The following is a 21,219-nucleotide window of genomic DNA, read 5'->3' as shown; positions in this document are numbered from 1 at the left end:
ATCTTTTGCAAAGTTTTTGGTATGCCGCAGAATGAAAAAAAAATCCTTGTTAGCCCTGTGAAAATACTAGTTTTAATGTTCAAATAAAATTAAGACATATATCAATATTTTTTCGGAAACCAATATTCAATTTTAATAGAAAATGTAGGAATTGTTTTTTTTTTTAATATTTATGATAAGTTTAGTCATATGTTAGAAAAAATATTAAATAATTTTTATCAAGGATAATAGGTAGCTCACGTTTACGGTCATTAAAAATAATAATACTGTAAATAAAAATATTTAAGATTGTTAAGGTACAATTTTTTTTCCAGTGGTTGCAAAATGCTTATTTTACGCTAGTTCTCAAGTCACCAAAAATTTTCATGTTGCATATTTTAGAACCATTTAAACTTGAATCCTTTGTAATGAACAATGCACATGTTTAAACAAAGTATGGCTTGCCATATACTCACATATTTATTTGGCATAGTCACCGTGAAACTCAAATGTTTGAAGTTATAAAAGGGAATATGAAACAGCGTCCAGTGTTTTTTTTTTTTTTTTTTGGTTGGTTTTCGAAGAGTAGTTGAAATCGAATATAATACGAATGATAATAACGATGCTACTCGTACAGGCCCGCTACTCATCGTATGTGACAACCCCGTTGTAGGCGCACGTATTGTCAAGGGCGTGTGTGTGTTGGTGAGGCGGTTTGACAGGCGATACGCTCGCTGGCGCGCGGTCTTTTCGTCGTGCATCGGGCAAGTATCCACGACAGGGCCGGATTTAGGGGAGGGCAACCGGGGCGAAAGCCCCAGGGCCTCCACAAACGGAGGACAACCACAAATCCTTTGATATTCTTTTTTCGCTGTTTCACCTTTACCTACAGTACTTTGTACATACATGATTATATTATTGTTAAATATTAACAGAAATATTCATTAACACTAAAATTTAATTTCATATAATTCTTGTCTCCGATTATATTTATGTATGTTTTTATTTTTAAATACTAAGAGAATCTACTTGATTTCACAATACATTATTTATTGGAAAAATCGACTGAAAAAAATTGTTCATTTTATTTGGACAATAATTTGGGGCGAGGAGGCCTCCGCTCCTCTGTTGCCCCGAGGCCTCCAGACCTCTGAATCCGGCCCTGATCCACGACATCATACGGCGGATGAATGAAATTAAAGGTGTGCTGCAAGTGCCACGAGTACTTTCTAGGCTATCTCCACCTGAAGTTTCATGCCCTAAATATAATTCTGAACACACAGAACTGCTCGTCCGCCCTTAGCGTAATCCTTAAATGTTTTTTTGTTTTTTTTTCGTAAGCATACCTCTCACTCGGATAACCGACAAAAAATGTCAAAATCGCTGTGCACTCCTGTATGGGTGCCGGGGAAGGCGCGGGATTAAGGCCCACCATCTTGGCGTCCGCCATCATTTGTTGGCAGTCTTGGCCGCCATCTTGAAACTCTGTAATTATTGTCCTAGAAATACGGGAAAAATCCATTATTCATCAAAAAAATCATTTATTAATTTAATTATTGATTCAATCGATTCCTGTCCTCGGTATACTTTCTTGCTCAGTAAAAAAAAAAAAAAAAAAAAGAATTTTTTTTTTTAAATTTTCTACTTAATATGGCGAAAAGTCCAGTGAGCGACTTAAATTCCTTATCTACTAGCCTCCAATAAGCCGATGATGGCATATTGACCTCATCTTGAAATTCTGTAATTATTAAGTGGAAAGTTAAAAAAAAAATAAAAAATCATTTTAAAAATTGCATTTAAAATTATAAGGCATTAGGGGAGATTAGGGCCCGCCATTTTTCATATAATTCTGCTAATTAAAATATTTATTTAATCTTTTGGAATTTCAAGGCATTAATCGTATCTCCCATACCTTCTATACCATGTTGCAACTACAAATATATATTTTTATTATTAGAATATATATATATATATATATATATATATACATATAATAACAGGCTCTAGTCTGTAAGCACCGCAAAACCTTATTATTTTACTCGGGCGACTACAACTAACGTGATAAACACAGCAGCTCACAAGTGTTGACTTGAACAAGTAGACAAAGTTAAGTCCTCTGCCATGTTAAACAAAACATAAACGTTAGCATGGAAACTTTATTGCAAGCGGTATCGAAATATTTTAATTACCGATATGGCGAGGTCTAATCCCCCATTAAAGGGCTCCGCCTATCACGGGCACACACACGGTGCGCAGAGCTTCAGGTAAAAAAACAACGCGATTTCAAAACTACTCAAGATATCCGAGTGGGGTCTGCTTACGAAAAGCATTTAAGAGTTCGCTGAGGGCCTAAAAGTACTTTTGTTTTCAGATTATGTTTTTAAACTGTATTTTTAGAAGAGGTAATATTGCCAAAACTCATGTTTTCAGAGTATTTTTTAGGCTTAAAACCATCATTAACAGATTCTTGAGAGCACTTAAGGGACTTGCATTACACCTTTAGCCTCATTTCTCCGCAATATAATGTTTCGGTCACAGCTCAGATTTCACAGTTATCCTGTGGACGACGAGAATACTGCGCGCCAGTCCAGAGGAGACACCGCGCTAGAAGCACCAGCGAGCGTCGCGCTTATCATCCCGCCTCACTGACACAGATACGCCCCTGACGAGGCGGGCCCTTTGAGCCCGTGTGTCAGTGAACGCCTCGAGCACTCGTGTGCTGAAAAAAGGTGACTGCTGCGTCATTTGCGCTTCTGCAAGACCGGCTATTCTGTGGCCTCGAGGGGGTCGTTACCACAACGCCGAAATACCGCAACGCCGAACGTACAATAACGCCGAATACCATAACGCCGAATGCCAAATTGACAGCAACGCCGACGACTAGAAAACTGCTGTGTTTCCACGACGCCGAAATAAAGTAACACCTAAAAATGTTGCTGCGGTGAAGGGGGGGGGGGGGTCACAGGAGCAAATGAAAAACAACTGAATGAATTTGTGTGCTAACCTTACCTAACCTAACCTTTGTGGCAGTCCTGCAATGACATTTTTCGGCGTTGTGGTAATTCGGCTTTGTGGTACACAGCAGTTTTCTAGCTGTCGGCGTTGTAGTCAATTTGGCATTCGGCGTTATGGTTTTCGGCGTTATTGTACGTTCGGCGTTATGGTATTTCGGCGTTATGGTATTTCGGCGTTGTGGTATTTCGGCGTTGTGGTATTTCGGCGTTGTGGTATTTCGGCGTTGTGGTATTTCGGCGTTGTGGTATTTCGGCGTTGTGGTATTTCGGCGTTGTGGTATTTCGGCGTTGTGGTGCGTCCCCGCCTCGATGCCCGCAGAGACAAGCATCTGCTGCCAAGCGACAACCAGAGAGCGGGTTACTCGGAAAAGGGGGGGGGGGGGTGTGCGCGTGTTTGGGGGGGGAGGAGGGGGGTGGAGGGTTGGGACGCTAATTAGGATGGCTGGCGTCGCAGTTGCACCGCCTCCTGTGCGCGTCACGACGGAGTCTTGGTCAGGGGACGGGGGGGTCGGGCGGTAATAAATCTGACCCAGAGGTTGACCCACAATGGGTGCTGGCAGTGGTACGGCGTGCGCATGTGTATTTGTACGTGGAGGAAGCAACGACCCTATTTGAGCCGGGCTTGCGAGATGGGTAGAGATGCGAGTTTGAAACATTCCCGAGGTAAATTATCCGTTTGGAAAATTTTCTGTAGAAATATAAACCACACACTTTTTTTTTTTTGCCAAATTTTTCTTTTTTTTCTTTCCATTACCAACATAGATTTACGTAATTTAAGATGATTTAATTTGAAATGCGTTACACAGTAATTTATTTTCTGGAGATTATTAGTAGGTATGGATTAAACAAAAAAATTCTTCTACATTTCAGTTGGTAGAGCATGGGTCTAGCCAAAACTCTTAAATGTTAAATGAGTCATTACGGTGTAAAAAAAAATACGTTTAATTTAGTTACGTTATTAAAAAAAATTGATAAAATGTAATTGTTTGTGTGAAAGTTGGAAAATTTTCATGTTTACAGAAAATTTTCCCAAAAATACTTTTCTGGACAACTGACACCTATGCTCACAGCCCTGTTAAAGAACATAAATTATAATAATATAATATATAATAATAATATATAATTTGAATCATTTCAAGACAGTGCATGTACCTACGTCTTCTTTTTTTCGTTCAATCGGCTGATTTTTGCATGTCTAAATACAAAAGGGTTAAGTAGCTAGTAGTAGGTTCATCGTAGATCATAGAGCAGCACTAAGAAAGGTTATTTCGCACCCTTCGTTTATAATGAGCAGTGAGAGTGTTTTTCGTGTAGACTGCCGCAGGAAAGCACGCGCCTGTCATGTATGTAGTGTAAATATACTTAGCCCTGAGACGGTATTGCTTAGAAACGAGAAATTGTGTAAACAGGCTCTTCAAGGAGTGATAGTTTACACATGGTAGTGAATTTTATAAACTCTATTTGTTCTTATATTATTTTTTAACGAATTTCGACCACAATTATCTCAGATTATTAATGTAACTTAATAACTATATTAATGTCATTATTTAATATGGATGTTTTGGGTAAAAATAAGCCCATTTCATATTTATAAGTCTCTTTTCCGGAATTTTTATGAATATTCAAACAATTTTTTTTTTTTGAAAAATTTCCCCTTCTGACTTTGTTTTAAAATACATCTGGAACTAATAAACCAGAGCTGCTTTAAATTCTCATCGAATATAAAAGTGAATTTTGGCCTTTGTTTACAAAAATAATGAACGAAGTATTTTATAGTTATATATTTTTTTCTATAAATTTTTTGAATCTAAAATTGAGTTGTGTCAATGAAGTGTAAATATATTCGGTTTGCTTTTGATTAATCGTTTGTATGGCCTAAGGTTTAATAACCTACGATAGCAATGAAATACAAAACGTACTCGGTTTCGGGCTGAAATATACACAAAACGCTAACATATGTTAATCGTAGGGAATAAAGCAGCACTACTAGAGGATTATTTCGAGCCTTTCATGGAAAATGAGAAGTGAAATAATGTTCTGCATTTATATTTCCGAAAAGAAGCACGAGTCTTCAGCTTATATATATATATATATATAGCTATATATATATACATATATATATATACATACATACACATAAACTCACCTTCATACACATACACTCACCTACATGACCACACATGCACAAACAAGCTAGTGCCTCAATCAATTTTTTTTGGTAATATATTTGAATTAGGTGCACAGTGCACATAATACAAAGCATCTCTCTAATTCTCTATCTCTTTGTAAGTATATATCTAAATCTTTCTCTAAATCTCTCTCTCTTTGTAAGTATATATCTAAATATTTCTCTAAATCTCTATCTGCATATATATCTATGTACCTCTATATATCTCTATCCCTATATCTGCCTCTATATCTCAACTGTATACACCTATATCTATAGCTCTCTCTGTCTGTATATATTTCAGTCAGTAGCAATGAAAAAATTAAAATTCTCTGTTTTTATTTGTCTATATCTTTATCTATTTTTTACCTGTCACAGGTGTGACATCGGAATATAAAAACACGCGCGTATTCAAATGCAACATTGTGTCAAAATTTCAAAGCAATCGGTGTAGAATTGCCAGAGATAAAAGATTTTTAACGAATGAATATTTACATTTTTATTTTTATAGATAAGCACACGTTTCTTTGACGGCGAGATCATTTGAGACAGTAAACATTCGACACATACCAAGGCTTGATGGAAACGAATCGTAATGGGGTTATTTCGAGAGAAAATACATGTAAACCCCAACAGGGATGTGTTTAGTGCTAGTTTAGTGTCTTAACATTGCCGGATCTTGCTTCACCATTTTTAAAATCTTACGTAACTTAAAAAATTACAAATATTATGAATTACTTACAATGGTGTCATTAAAATGTATAAATATAAAGCGTGTGTGTGTGCTTGAACATAATTTTAAGCCATGAATCATTATTGATCAAAATAATTATTGTTAATATCAATTTGCAATATAACTTAGTGCATATAATATGCGCACTGTTGTTAATTTTAATGCAACATGCCATTGGGAAATCATTATATATTTTAAATAAGGTTGTGGAATATACATATAAAATATTCTTATATGGTTGTCGACGAAATAAATTGCTACGAATTGAAATCAGTTTTTCACTCGAATGCAACAACTAAATTCCTTATTTAAAATTAGTTTTGTGATGTCTATGTCGAATGATTATTTTTCTTATTGTCTGTATAACACGGATTAAACAATTTTTAATTATGTTAAATAGAGAATTAAATGCAGTTAGGATCGATTACTCCAACAAGAATAGTTATTTAAATAACGAGATATTTTATTTGGCATGAAAAATGTTATATATAACTTGATGAAATTGTGTTTCACAATGAACAAACTTAACTGAAGGTTATTAAGATGCATTTTGACAGACAAATATAAATAATCGTCCTGAAGTAATGTTAGATCTAAAGGCTAAAATTAATTCCTTGAAGGTCTTTTTAATAACAAATCAAATGACACATTTAAAGAGTTTTTTATGTGTAAAATTTACGATTCCAAAGACAATTCTTTTATCATACCAAATCGAATGTTCAAAATATTTTTAATAACCCAGATAAAATATTGAAATGCGTTTCGTGATGTTCATTAATGTCATACAGTTCAGATATTGTGAACCATACATGAGATTATTTTTCATTATCTTTGTTCTTAAAACTTGATCTAAAAACTTCGCATTTTTTAAAGTAAAATAAACTGAATCATTCTATTCCCATAGTTTAAAGTTTGAAGCTTTGTAAAGCGCACTAAGGTGTTTTAGAACAGTTAGGGCCAAATTATACTTCAACCCTGGCATGAACTGTAATTTTTCTATCGTCTTTCATGTATTTTCGAATTAAACCATTTTTTGTGGTAAAACCCTTATTTAAAATGTCATTCATAAATTGAAAAAAAATATATTTCCCTTTAAATATTGGAGTTTCTAAGCTTTTAAGTACATCAAAATTGATTTACATTTACAAATATTATATTTAAAAAATATTTTAAATGACAATGCCGTATGGCATACTTTAATTTTAAAACTGTACGCTAAATTATTAGATGATCATTTTTCTTGTTAGGATTAAAATAAAAGTTGGACGTAAGTTTCTCAAAGTCCTAAAATAAAAAGTTATAATATTTTTGTTAAAAACTTTGAAACAGCTGATCATTTTTATATTATTTACGGGGCGTGTCCTGAAAGTAAGGGGAGTTTTGGAAAAACTCGCGTAAAAAATGTTTTTTCAATAGTAAAATTATTTTTGCATGAAAGAGCATTTCTTAAACAATTTTTCTACATATTTACCACAATTTTCCAGACATTTTTAACATCGGGAAATCCCAATTGTCTATACCCTCTTTAAGGAAATATGCCGCTAGTGAAGACAGCCACTGCTGAACACAGTTTTTGTTCCGTCTTCATCGCCTCCCTTCTATATCACGCTTCAAGTTCAGGAACAAGTGGTACGCTCAATAACTTTTGCAACCAAACCATCATTGATAACAGAACGCCGCCCAATTCCGTGTTTCGTCATGAACATTGTTGCGTACATCATTGAATTGTCGGACCCACTTTCTAGCCAATTCATCCGTCGTTACGATTTCAACATAAATATATATACAATTTGACGATGAATTTCAGCTGGCTTAACATTATTTGAGTTCAAAAACCCGTGTTGCAGTACGCACTACACTGTCGGCGAGGTCGGAAATTCGTCTCGAACATTTTGAACGCTCACTGACACGTGTGAACACAACACAGACCGGCTGTAATGGCGTCAAGTCGAAAGGCAACGACCCAGACGCGCGTATGCGCATGCGCGGAACTGCGACGCTACCGATTCGGTGATTTCGAGAGAGATTTAGATATATACTAAGAGAGAGAGATAGGGAATTAGAGAGATGCTTTGTATATGTGTACCTACTACAAACAAATTACAAAAAAAAAAAAATTGATTGAAGCATTAGCTTGTTTGTGTATGAAGGTGAGCGTGTGTGAATGTAGGTGTATGTAGGTGAGTGTATGTGTATGTAGGTGAGCGTATGTGTATGTAGGTGAGCGCATGTGTATGTAGGTGAGCGTATGTGTATGTAGGTGAGCGTATGTGTATGAGGTGAGCGTATGTGTATGTAGGTGACGTATGTGTATGTAGGTGACGTATGTGTATGTAGGTGAGCGTATGTGTATGAGGTGAGCGTATGTGTATGTAGGTGAGCGTATGTGTATGTAGGTGACGTATGTGTATGTAGGTGAGCGTATGTGTATGTATGTGTGGAACAAAACGGTACTATATTTCCGGTTACGCCTCGTACTAACTTGAAAAATCATGATCAAAAACTCGTGAATAGGTGAAAAGGTGAAATAGCCCTTTAAACAAATGCTTTCTTCTGCAGAAACCTTCAAGTGGCACAACACAGATACCGGTCCGCAAAGATGCTGGCCATGTGCGGGGTCAACCCCTTCCGCGAAAGTTTCTCCTGTGCAATTTCGTTCTCCCTCCTTCAACCTTCAACCCTCGCTCGAGCCTACCTACCCTCCCCTCCTCCCCTCTCCATCCCCTGGTTCCAAAACACCGCGGCGCACCAATTTTCCACCCGAACACGCCGACTGCCGGGCCAGAATCAACTCCGAGCCAGGTCACGTGGTTCGCGGCGGGGAGGAGGAGAGGGGGAGGCGAACTTCGGAAGGTGCCCGCAGGGCGCCAACTAATGAAAGAAATGATACCCGCGTCTCTTATGAAAGTGGGCAAATTATCCCAAGGGCACGAAAAAAAAAAAATCCCTCTTGGCTCGACCCCCACAAGCGCAAGCAAGTATATTTCGAAGTTCATACTTTACTTTTTAAATTACGAAAATCTCTAGAAAGTTTCGTTAAAACATGTCTGAAACACAAATTAAGCATAAGGGATCCTTAATGTCTATACATATGATAGAAAGGTCGATTGAACATTTTCGCACACTATTCAAAGCGTCCAAAATATTTAATATAATTTTTTTTTATTTGTTTAACATTTTCGTTTATTTTATAGAAATTTATATATAAAAATGACTGGCCCAGGGACTGGAAACTGGCCCAGCGAAGGTAGATCTTTCCTTTGAATCTAGTAAAAACGCCAAAGAAAAATACATACCCATTTACTCTTATCAACTAATTATTAGAAACAAAATCCTTCATTTAAGAAAATGGTTGCAGTTGTAAAAAGTTCCAGAAAAAATATTTTGGTAATATTTGGAATATTTACAATTTTAACGGGATCGATATTCTATGTTCCGAAAAAAAATGTTTCAACAAAAACCATTTTAATTATTTTCCAGAGAGATATATTAACTTTGAACGGATGCTTTAATTTAATGAAAGAAGCGTTCTAGTGATTTTGATGTATTTCTAAAAATCTTCCCCCAGTGTTACCTCCTTGGTCATATTTGGCATACTAATTATTTCAATCGAGATTTTCAATCTATTATTTTAAGTTGAAATCTGAAAATAACTAATGACATGTTCTGGCAGTTTTTTGTCAATAAAACTGTTAAATAAACATATTTACATCATAAAATTGACGTAGAATGTTCTGTCAAGGGACTATGAAACGACAAAACATAGATATTGATATTTGGAGTTCACACCATGGTAAAGACTGCAATAGCTAAACTTTATTTGTAGTATAGATGCCTGATATTCATTAATTGATAAATATTATAAGGCCTTTGCTATAAAAATTATTTGTGCAAGAAATTTTTTGAAAAACAAATTAGACCTTTGCTTTGAATATTACTTTTTTAAGATATTGCAATCCTTTATGTATATTTCTACAAAACTTTTCATTATTTAAAAAGTGTTTCAGTTAGCTTGGTTAAACCTAAGACCGGACACTGGATAAATTTTATCTAGACTTCCATTTCACGAGGGCAAGTTTATCGTAAATTAATACTTGCAGGTCCAGGTGATTCAACGAGAATGTTGTGCTACATGAGCTCTATCATCGGTCAGGAAACTTGTGGAAACTTGCAATGCTGTGGATACTGACCTTAATTTTCTTTCTATTTCAACGACAAGTCAAAAAGTCGTGATTCATAATGTTTGTCAGCGTGTTTTTTTCTTCCGTGATGCATTCGTGGGACAGAATCATTAATCAGTATTGCGTAACCATCATTCGTAAACTACGTACGCAAATAGGTACCAAATTACCTTAAAGGGTTTAGGGCACATAGAAGTTTAATTATCTCTTGATAAAGTGTAAAAAGTGTGTATAAAAACAAAATCAAATAACCAAAATGATGTACGTAAATACAAATTTTAAGGAACCTTTTTTTTTAAAGTGAGAACTTCTTTAGCCGCGTTGAGCGAATTTTTTGGTAGGGGCAAAACTTATGGGTTCGCGTCACCGACATGCTAGTGACGTATTGCGCCAGACTGGCGACGCGCAGCGGCCTGTGTACATGTATACGCATATATACACTAACACATTGTATATACTCGACTATATCATGTGCGGATTGGACTCTTTTTTTTGATGGGTGAAATCTTGTGAATTCGCATCACTGACATGCTGTAGTAGCAGTAAGTGAAGTTAGTTTGACCACGTCAATACATGACCTAGGTCTGACATCACTGGTAAGTCATAGCTAGGTAACGAATTTTTACGTGATTTTTACATGCCACTGACATCTGTTGTGACTAAAAAAGGATGTAAGGCTAAATTATATCATGCTGACATAGTACTGATATATACCAAAATAATTTTCTAACGTACATTTGACGTAGAAATGTCATATTACACATTTAAAAACAAAGTTTTAAGTTTTCACTTCTGTTGAGAGTCCCCATGACTGGCTATTTTTTTTACAGACGTGCGTTTGAAACATATTCGAGAAAAGGTTTGTTTGGTTGAATGGGAGAAGTTCCCTTTTGTGCGTTTGAGTCGTGCGTATTTCGGTCTCAATTACACCCCTTAAGGTTTGTTACGTTCCTTGTGTTTTGTCGCATTGAGTTCCCGCTGCGCAATAACGGCCCACAACCTCTCCTTTGCTACACGATAACAATTTGCTTTGGTCTTGGTTTCTTTGATGTTTGCTACTGTCACGTAGCATCGATGTCAACTGGAGGAATCGTGGAAAAATAGCTCGCAGCCATAAAAAAATACGAGGTGATACGTTTGTCTCTTCTCGAAATTGTAACATGATTTAGGTAAAAACTGTAGTACATATATTTACATGAGAAAATAGTGAAACAATCATAAGAGTATTTTCGATTAAAATAAAACACAACTAGATATATTTATTATATTAAATATATATATATATTCATCAAATAATTAAAATGTTATTTAGACATAGTGTTAAAAAAACTATTTGTTTGGTGTACATGCTAATCTTATAGATTCGATAACGTTGATTTAAAAACTTTACTATTTTGACCGCTATAGTAGTTTTTAGGTATGATTAAAAAAAATGTTAACAAATAAGTTGAAAAAACTAAAAACAAAATTTAAAAAAAAGTCATAAATGTTGTTTGTATACATTTATATACATGAAAAAAGTGCCACTCTTATATATATATATATATATATATAAGCAAGCACGAGAATTTATATTGTTTTGAACCTGTGTACAATCACACGATGTTGTTTCTGTAAATCAATCCTACTGCTGTTATCAGCTAATTCCAAATCAACTTAGATGATGAAAATTAAAACACACCATGTGTCTCGAAATATTAGTATGATTTATTATGAAAATCCAAAAAAAAACACCACGTGAACTACAAATATATTATGTAAACTAATTCCTGGATTCTCGGCTGAAATTACGCCTTTGAGAGTGATAATTTGCCCCGACGTTTCTGCGACGATGCAGCCGCAATCAATTATGATCAACAACTGAAGCCTGATTTTTGTTTCCCCAACCGAAATTTGAAACTGTTCGGGAGGGGTCTAGGTAGGGAAGGCTCTGAAGTGTGTCAGAAGCCGAAGCCTACACGCTCTAATCACTCAGGGTTTTTAGCCACGCAGGAGAGGTAGCATTCATCACGTGCCAAGAAGGGGATTGGCCAGCGATTGGCGCCGTGACTAGCTTCCCTCACTTTTGACTCTAGACTGAAACTAGATGTGTTACGCCCAGGTGAAGCTTGCATGGATACAGGGAAAAACCTGCAGGGTGCACTTAGCTGGCAGGTTGGTTTGCGGGAAACAGGAAGAAGGGTTTGGTTGTAGCAGAAAGAAACACGTAGGCAAGAGGCGAGAAGCTTGGACAATGCTGTCCGCATTGGTTTTGGACAGCGATACGGTTCGTATACCGCCAGGCTACCGTCTAGCCCAGACTTGAACTGCGCGGGGGAAGAGGCCTGGTGTTCCGACGCAGAGTTTATGCAACGGCCGACCGCAGTTTACGTCATTCACAAGGACATGGCCCCAACCCAGAAGACCAAAAATAGTTACTTACCCTGGCCACGAAATCCTACGATCTAAAAAAAAAATATCGTGCGTCATATATGGCGTCTCAAATTTGACAGTCCTCGAGAAGTAGAAAAAAAACACTACTTCTACATTTAAGCACTGTTAAATGTGAGACACACGTTACATGACTGAGACTTTACTTTAAGTAATTTTTTATGTGGTCACCGTAGCAACATTTTAACCACATATTTTGATGCGTAAAACATTTTAGCCTATCGGTATGCGACATTTGGTAGGAGTCATTTCGTGAAAATGGAACGGAAGTGTAATACCTACAAAAAGGCAGACCCACGTGTAGCAACATAAACCCGTATACAGTCAATTTCGTTAACATTATGGTATATACCAAACGTTTTGGTGTGCCAAATGAAACTTTAATATAGTGAAACTACCCTGGCATATATCTGGTAAACTAAATAGTCATAGTAAGAACTTACCTGAAGTTTTATAATACCTAAGAAAACTGGCAATGGAATGATTATAATACATGTTCTCTTTCTAAATTTTCATTTTGTTTAGCAGCACAGCGGAAGAACGAATTTGATAACCTCAAGACATGCAATTAAATCTTGTCACAGATTTTATTTTACTTTTTTAATTGCACTAGAATATAATATTTATGAACTCAATAATGTTAAGGAAGATTTAACTCCGCTTTCTCGGATTTTGCCATCTTTTCACTATAATTATAATTTTGAACTATTTATCCTAATTTTTGTCATGTCAAGGCTATACCGCACTAGAAGAACCAGCGAGCGTCGCGCTTATCATCCCGCCTCACTAACACCTTTGAATATATATATACTGTATAGAAGTCGCGAGTGGATAGGATTTACTCTACGTTTTTCGGAAGCGTATGAGCAGCAGCTTGGGAATTTCACCGCTTCAGTGCGCTGCCGTAACGCCCTGTATCGTCTCAGTTGTTATTTACACGTTAGAGCGCAGCACTGTCGCCCGCTGTCATTCCCCGCACCCCCCACCCATCATTCACTGCAGCTCATGGTCGTTCAACGGGAGGGGGAAGGGGTGTTTGAAGAGTTCGACACTTGTCCGCTAGGGACCACCACAAGTCGATGCCCTAGAGATGGTGGCGATTGCGGCGGTGAATTAACCAACTACCTCAAAACCGTATTAGAAATTTTAACCTGGGCTGGCGACTTCTATACAGTATTTATATTCAAAGCTAACACACATACACCCTTAAACACAATACAAAGGAAGTGCGAGCTCGGGCTCGTTTATTGGTCAGACTATGCCAGGGCGGGGCATAGCTGCAACTGTACTGTCACCACAGCGGTTGAGCCGCGGATTACCGCCCTCCAACCGCGGATACAAAATCAGCAAATAGGTTGTGGTGGTAGTGTAAATAAAGGGAATGTCAAGTGACTTTGCGATTAGCAAATAGGCGGGGTTGCGGTTGTGTTAGAAACCACGTTGAGCTGAGGGGAAAATTAAAAAAAAGTGGGAGAAGATAAATGCGATAGATTTGGTAATATTGTTTCTAGCCGCAGCATTCATAACATTCATCATACTTCCTTCCAAATGTTCTTGGTTAGCTCAATAATCTGCAGCCGTAAAAGCCACACATATAAAATGCAATTAGGACAGATAATATTTGTAAATAAATATATGTACCATTTATTTTATTGCACTAAAGAACGAAAATATATTAGTCCATAAATTTGATATAATATTAAGATTGTCAGCCTTTATTATTTTTTTTTGTCCATGTTATCTTTCTTTATGGCTATGAAAATTTCTTCTTACAGGATTGACCGTAATCATTCACTCGTGTGGTATTCACACATATTGACCCATAGCTTGGCTAAGTTTTCTATTCCCATGACTTAGTTAGCAACATTACAATATAACAATATTAAAACATTTTTTTTTTAATTTGGTGTATTTTATGGTGTTTTGGTAAAGTAAAGTATCATACAAAAAATAATATAATTTTTAAATATAATGTTTTAATGGCATTGATTGTATAATAAAACAACGCGAACACAAGTAAGTATATATATTTTTATTTTTTTCAAATATTACTCCTTAAATATAATACCAAGAACAAGGTTCCTACCAATCACTGAGTTTTTGTGTAAACAATTTATTTTCACGTACTATAAAAATATTTCCAGACGTTTTAGTAGACAAAGCATTCATAATATTTCAAATAGTGGTTTACTGCTTAGGTTCTGAGAGTTTACCTGCCGTCGTATGAAATGTTTATTTTGATAGGCTTCTTTCAAAATATATTAATCTTGAAAATTATGTAGTATTACAGTAACATTTGTGCCTTTCAACAAAAAAAAAAGGAACCATGGTATTTGCTTGTGTCAGCTTTAAGCACATAGATCGAAAATCGTGTAACAAGCCGGTCGCGTCACAAAAGTCATAAATAGAGAGCCAAACATTTGCACAGCATTTTTTCTCACCAATCTTTAACTTTTTTTTTATTAATCAAGCACTCGCTAAATATTAAATGTCACACACACGCATGTCAGCGGGTAGGAATTCGTACGTTAAATCACAGGGCCGAGAATGATGGGTTTTTTGCCTGTGCCTTCACTTCAACCCAGGGTAAAGGGAGGCTGGAGGAGTAGTTATGATTTATTCACGCGTAGTGCAGAATCAATTTGAAACAAGTCTTACAGTGGAAAATTTAATCGAGTAATGCAAGCCCGTTACGTATAATTATCTTTGAAAGATTTGTGCAATTGGAGTGCATGACTTAATGTAAGCTTTTGGACATACGCCAATGTAGTCTACGTCTATAGAGGAAAACTACCAAAAAAAAAATTGGTTGCCTGTAAAGTCGGTTTACGGACGATAGTTTAACGTGACATCGTCATAACAAAACATTGATGAAATGATTGATCCAGAAGAAAAGGAAATATCATATTCGGCCTGAGACTGAGCCGTAATATGTTTTTGCAACCAAACCATTTAGGCATTAAAAATATTATATTCTTTGAGGAAGAAATTTTTTTTTTAATTTTTCTATCTTTTGTATGATAAAATCTACCTCTGCATACTTTTATGAATAACATTGAATCATTTTATTGAATTATCACTATTTTGTATGGATACAAAGGAGTGAAATAAAATGTACTTCTTAATTAATAAATTTCCTTTTATTTGCATTCATTAAATCAAATATATTTATTACTTTTGAAATGTTGCGTGTGCCATATTTATTTTTATAAGTACAAAAAAAAATTTCCGTAGCTCCTGAGATTTGAACCGACAACCTTTGGATTGGAAGTTAGCGGTGCTGATCGCCAGGCCACGAGGTAATGCTTGAAATATAACTGTTTCAGATCGTATATACAGATTTATAAAAATTTTGCTCACGGTAGGGGAATAATATTATTTGGTTTTTATAATACGATTTTATAACAAATACGCATCCCAAATACACCAAACTTATTTATAATGTGTTACAATATTTTTTAAAACATTGTGCAAATGATCCCGGGTGTAATTTGAATTATTATGTGTAACTGTACAACACCATTGTTGGTTCAAAACGTATTTGAATATTCAACATCACTTTTAAATAACCGTACCGATTGTACTGAAAATCGGTGGACAATCGTTAAATTACATAATATTAACAATTCAAACGACCAAAATATGATTGAAAAGTCAAATCGATGGTTGTTCCAATCGAGTGGAAGACAGATGCCACGCATGCGTACAATGAGCAAACAGAACACATCCGTAGTGGGACATCCGTAGTGGGACACTTTTTCGTGCGTGCAGCCGGCCTTCATCGATTTATTAGACGTTGTCACGTAAAAAACCCAAAAGACAAAAACACTAATTAAGCAAAAAATTGCTGTTGTCAACAGGATATAAACACCACATAATATTCCATTCTGTGTTTTCATACCATGTGCGTCTCTGCCTGAGGACGGGAGCAGATAGCAGTTCCAGAAACGTCGCTTGTTTCTGTTTTGGAAAACTATTGTGTTTGTTTCGTCTTTTCGTTTTGTCGTGTTTTTGTCTCGTTTCAACTGTTGTGCTTAACTTTTTTTGGGTTCAATAATTTTATGCTGTCATCACTTGTGGTTTTTTTTTCGTTCTCTTAGTCCATTTTTTTTCCCTTTGTTTGTAGACCATATTCCTGTTATGGAATATTATTTGGTGATTATATCCTGTTGACAACAGCAATTGTTTGCTTAATTTGTGTTTTTGTCTTTTGGGTGTTTTGTAGTTTTCCTCTACAGACATAGGATACATGTGTTTAGCAATGGCTTATGTCCAAAAGCTTACATCAACCCGTTACGTATAAATACATTGACAATGAACACCAAATGCGTTGTGCTACGAAGTTAGAGGTACTGATAAAACGTTTCAATTAAAAATATACATAATTAATTAAAAAATATTAATTTAGGCCTTCATGGCACAATTAAATAATTTATTTTACGTTACACACAAATACTGGTTTGTATTTTAAAAATCATTCGGCTAAAATGAAATTAAATGTAGGTGGGTGGACATGATACAAAAAATATTGTGAATAATTAATCTATACAAATTACCAATCATGGTATTAACCAATAACATTTAAGTTTATAACAATTTTTTTATTTTATAATATTTATCAGATTCAAAGATTAAAGTTGTGCAGTTTATCATATTTGAAACACTTACTAGGGGGCCATCACTTAGCGGCTTACTTTGTGCATGAATCCGTTAGTGGGTGTGTATTTATGACTTTTCAATGTATTTTGATTTCCTTAGTTCCAATTAAATAAGGTACGTTATACGTTTTACTTTCAACTTATTTGTACTATGTTTGTGCTTTTACTTTATTAAAAATTTAGTATTTTCGCCAATAAAATAACAGTTTATTTTAAACTTTTTATATTTAATTGTATTTTTACGACCTATTTTGGGGATAACTGGGTTGGAAACATAATTTGCGTATAATATATTGATCGGCACTATTTTTTAATTATTCTACATTTCATTTCGTCCAAGTTTCGGACTATAAATTTGCTTTCTGCTGAGTTTAAAAAAATTTTTAATCTACCTAAGTTTGTTTTGAATTATATGCAAATACAGGTAGATACTTTCTTAAAGGTTTTAAATTTCAAAAGGGTTCATATAAGTATGTGACTCTATGGTTGTGGTAAAAGTGTTTGTAACCTTGAATGAACTGGATACCGCAGCATTAAGTCACAAAGCACGAATTAACTTCCCATCGAAGCTCGGGAAGTGACCACACCACTCCTCTACTCGTATTCGCCCCATGCAGTAGAGGGCTTATCACGAGGGTGGACCCCTCCCTTCCTCCGCCACCCAAGGATTCCACCCGCACCGACGATTCTAGACCCTGTTTCACTTACACGCCGGATATTACTCACTCGCGCCTGTCTGCCCTCCTGCCTCCACCCCCTCCCACTCAACCAAACCCGTCTGCTACAGCCGCTGTGTAACCCTTGCTCGTCGCCGGCAGATAATCTGCGCGCCGTCGCTCTGCCCAGAGTGATAACACGTCTCTCCACCGCTCCGCTGCAATCTCTCTTGAACCCCCCCGACTGCGATAGTTCCTCTCCGCGGAGATATTCCCTCGGCAGTAGACGCCAGAGGTGTCCACACACCCTGGACACTTGAACACCATCAATTTTAACTTTTATTAATGGTCGTTGACACCCAGACACCAGACACATTTACTCCCTCGTGTGTGTGTGTGTGTGTGTGTATATATATATATATATATATATATATATATATAAAATATCACAAGTTCGAGGCAACGTTTCACTCAAGTCTTGAAACAATACAACATAACGTTTCACTCTAGTCTTGAAACAATACAACATAGTCGCTTGTTTAGCTAACTATTTCTCCGGTGTCGTTTCATCGGCTGTCTGTAAATTCTTTCGTGTCTGTATGCTGTGTTTATCTCTTGATCGACACCTGCAACTACGACCAGGGTAGCAGTGAGGCTACTCCGTTAAGGATGCTGTGACCAGTTCGGCGACCGCAGGCAGCTGCTTGGAGACTTCGATGCAACAATTTATTCTTCGACGGTCACACCGAGTCAAGCCGCGCGTGGAGCGACGAGTCTTGAAGCGTATGTGGCATCGAACCAGTTTCCAAAGTTTATGTCGGGTGCTGTACGTGTAGCTGCTTTTTTTCCTTTTTCCAGTCTCGGTTGCCAGGGTGAACACTCCCCTGGAGTAGAGCTGTCAAGTCAGTTACGGCTGTGACGGTTCTCGGGACAAAATAGGGACGCCTTGGACTTTGTGAACTCCCCCCCCCTGGACTTCTTGTCCAGGGTGGAAGGGCCCGCACGGAGGTTTCGCTACAGGATGAAAATTCAACGTAATCGGCCCGCGGGTTGCAAAGAGTGTTTGCATGTTGGGAATCCTTATGAGGAGAGCTGTACTTGCGGAGTGAGGCAGGCACGACGTAGTGACGTTAGGATGCCCCGTTAGATGGCAGAAATCTGAGGGAAGCCTAAGATGTTCAACAAGTTCTGTCCCTGCCCGATTACAACCGAACAATTCACCTTCGGCCAACCTTGGGTTTATTTATATATGTTTATATTTCTCTGTTTATTTTAATTTTGCTATACTAACCTAACTAACTGTCCATAGTGTTTTAAAGTGTTTTAATGTAGCTAACCTAACTGACCACTTTTAATATTTGAATTCAATTTTCCTGCGCAAAAATAAAACAAATCCCGAAGTTGGTCGAAGGAAAATTGTTCGGGTGTAATCGGGAATGGCAGAACTTGATGTGCATTTTAGGTCTCCCGAAATCTGAAGCGTGCAAGGTATGTGTGTGTGTGTGTGTGTGTGTGACGCACGGGTGCGGAACTCCATGCTACACGGCGCGGTTGCTTGCTGTGTTGCCTCATCGGCGTGGCAAAAATATGTCGCAACAATTTTACCACTACGTGGAGTAGTAGTTTTAAGACATTCTGGGCAAAACTAGTCTTTAAACAGTTTTAACCCAAGTTAGAGAATGGCAGGATGAATATTTGTCCATGCTTAAAACACGCTTAGGTAGTCGCCTTTGTAAGTTAAGTCCATAAGGGCCTTGAGCCCACTTCCTTGTTAAGAGGCATGTCTGTAAACAAATATTCTTTTATAGGAGAGTGTACATACGTAATTGTACTATTTGTAGAATTTACTTAGGCTTCTCCTGTGTATAATGTTCTTCGTAAATCAATGTGTTATTTGCTTTGTAAACTTTATTGCAAAAATATATGCAAATAATTTGTAATTTTTTGAACATTTTAATGTAATCTTTCACGTGAGAAGTTTCTGTTTTTTTTTATCAGTGAGGCAAGTTAATGAAAGACTGTTAAACAGTTTGTTTTCCTTCACAGAGTACAGAGATTCAAGGTGATTTGGGGTTAAGAGTACGACCCACAACATACATAGGACGATTGACTCAATGCCTGTGGCAGCAATAACGTTTAATTCTAAGTGACAGCCAATTTTCAGTTACATATTACATTTGTTTCTCCTTATCCATACAGCACAAAAACGTTAACAATTAAACTCTTCCAGATAATTATGCAAAAAAGTAAGCTTTTTTTTTTACTAAAGAGGACATACAACCTAAGTGTTTTATTTGGTCAGGACGAAGCTCATATACTGAAAGTCTGAACGTTTGAAAAACAATTTTGTCGACTTTACATTTGTCAAGAAAAATAAACATGTGTTTTTTTTTACTGATGCAGCTGTAACCGGAGAATCCTTTCATTTCGATGCTGCATTCAGTAGGAAATATGCCGCGAAAGTACATCTTAATTCTTCCAACGCTTACACACATCCTGGTGTATCAATAAATAACTACTTTGAGCTACTACTTTTTATACTATTAAAATTGTTCCAACTCTTTTCAGACTATTTTCTATTTTTAAATTAATCATTTTGCATTTTTACAGAAACATAGAAGTGTATATAACGATATTTATAATTTTTTACATTTATATGAACACATCTGTATCGCTAAACAAAACCGTGTTCACAGTAATACTGGGTTCGGATTCTTACCCGGGCATTTATGCTTTGTGTTATCCAACTATCTCCAATAGTTAAAGTTATTTGTAATCCTTTCTTTCAATAGCTTTCAATTATTAATTACGCACATAATAAGAAAAAATACGCTTGAATAAAACATAGATTAAAATCCAAACCTATGCACCAATTTATGTAAGAAATAACTATTATCTCAAATAAACTTATTTTATAATGCAACATAACCTTAGCCTTGTGTTGCACAAAGTTACTATACCTTTATGTTAGTATTACAAACTATTTTTAGCAACTGGTTTCAAAGGAAACTTGAGTGACAGTACAGTAAATGTTTTTTTTTTTGTGTAAAGTATTTTACTGGAAAAGCTACAGGCTATCGTTAAATTTTAATTAAAATACAGCACCACAAATCCCTCAAAAGACCACATGGATGCATGAAAGAACGTGAGTGAAAAGTTGCATCGAAAATTCTGTAACGATGCTTGCAACTTTTCGAGGGGTTAAAAAAAATGTCATCGTTTTTAAGATGGACTTTTCAAGGATCCTTTACTATCAAGAGTACTTTATAAACGTGTTAGCAGAACATTTATTATTTTGAAACGATGTAAGTTATGCTACTGGCACCTCAAGGAAAACATCTGATTTTAGAAGGAATACGAATTTTTTTTTTCAAAATAAACAAGATTTGAAGATAATTTTG

The sequence above is a fragment of the Bacillus rossius genome, chromosome 15 (genome assembly GCF_032445375.1).
Source record: "Bacillus rossius redtenbacheri isolate Brsri chromosome 15, Brsri_v3, whole genome shotgun sequence".
Classification (NCBI taxonomy): domain Eukaryota; kingdom Metazoa; phylum Arthropoda; class Insecta; order Phasmatodea; family Bacillidae; genus Bacillus; species Bacillus rossius.
This window is presented reverse-complemented; position numbering follows the sequence as displayed.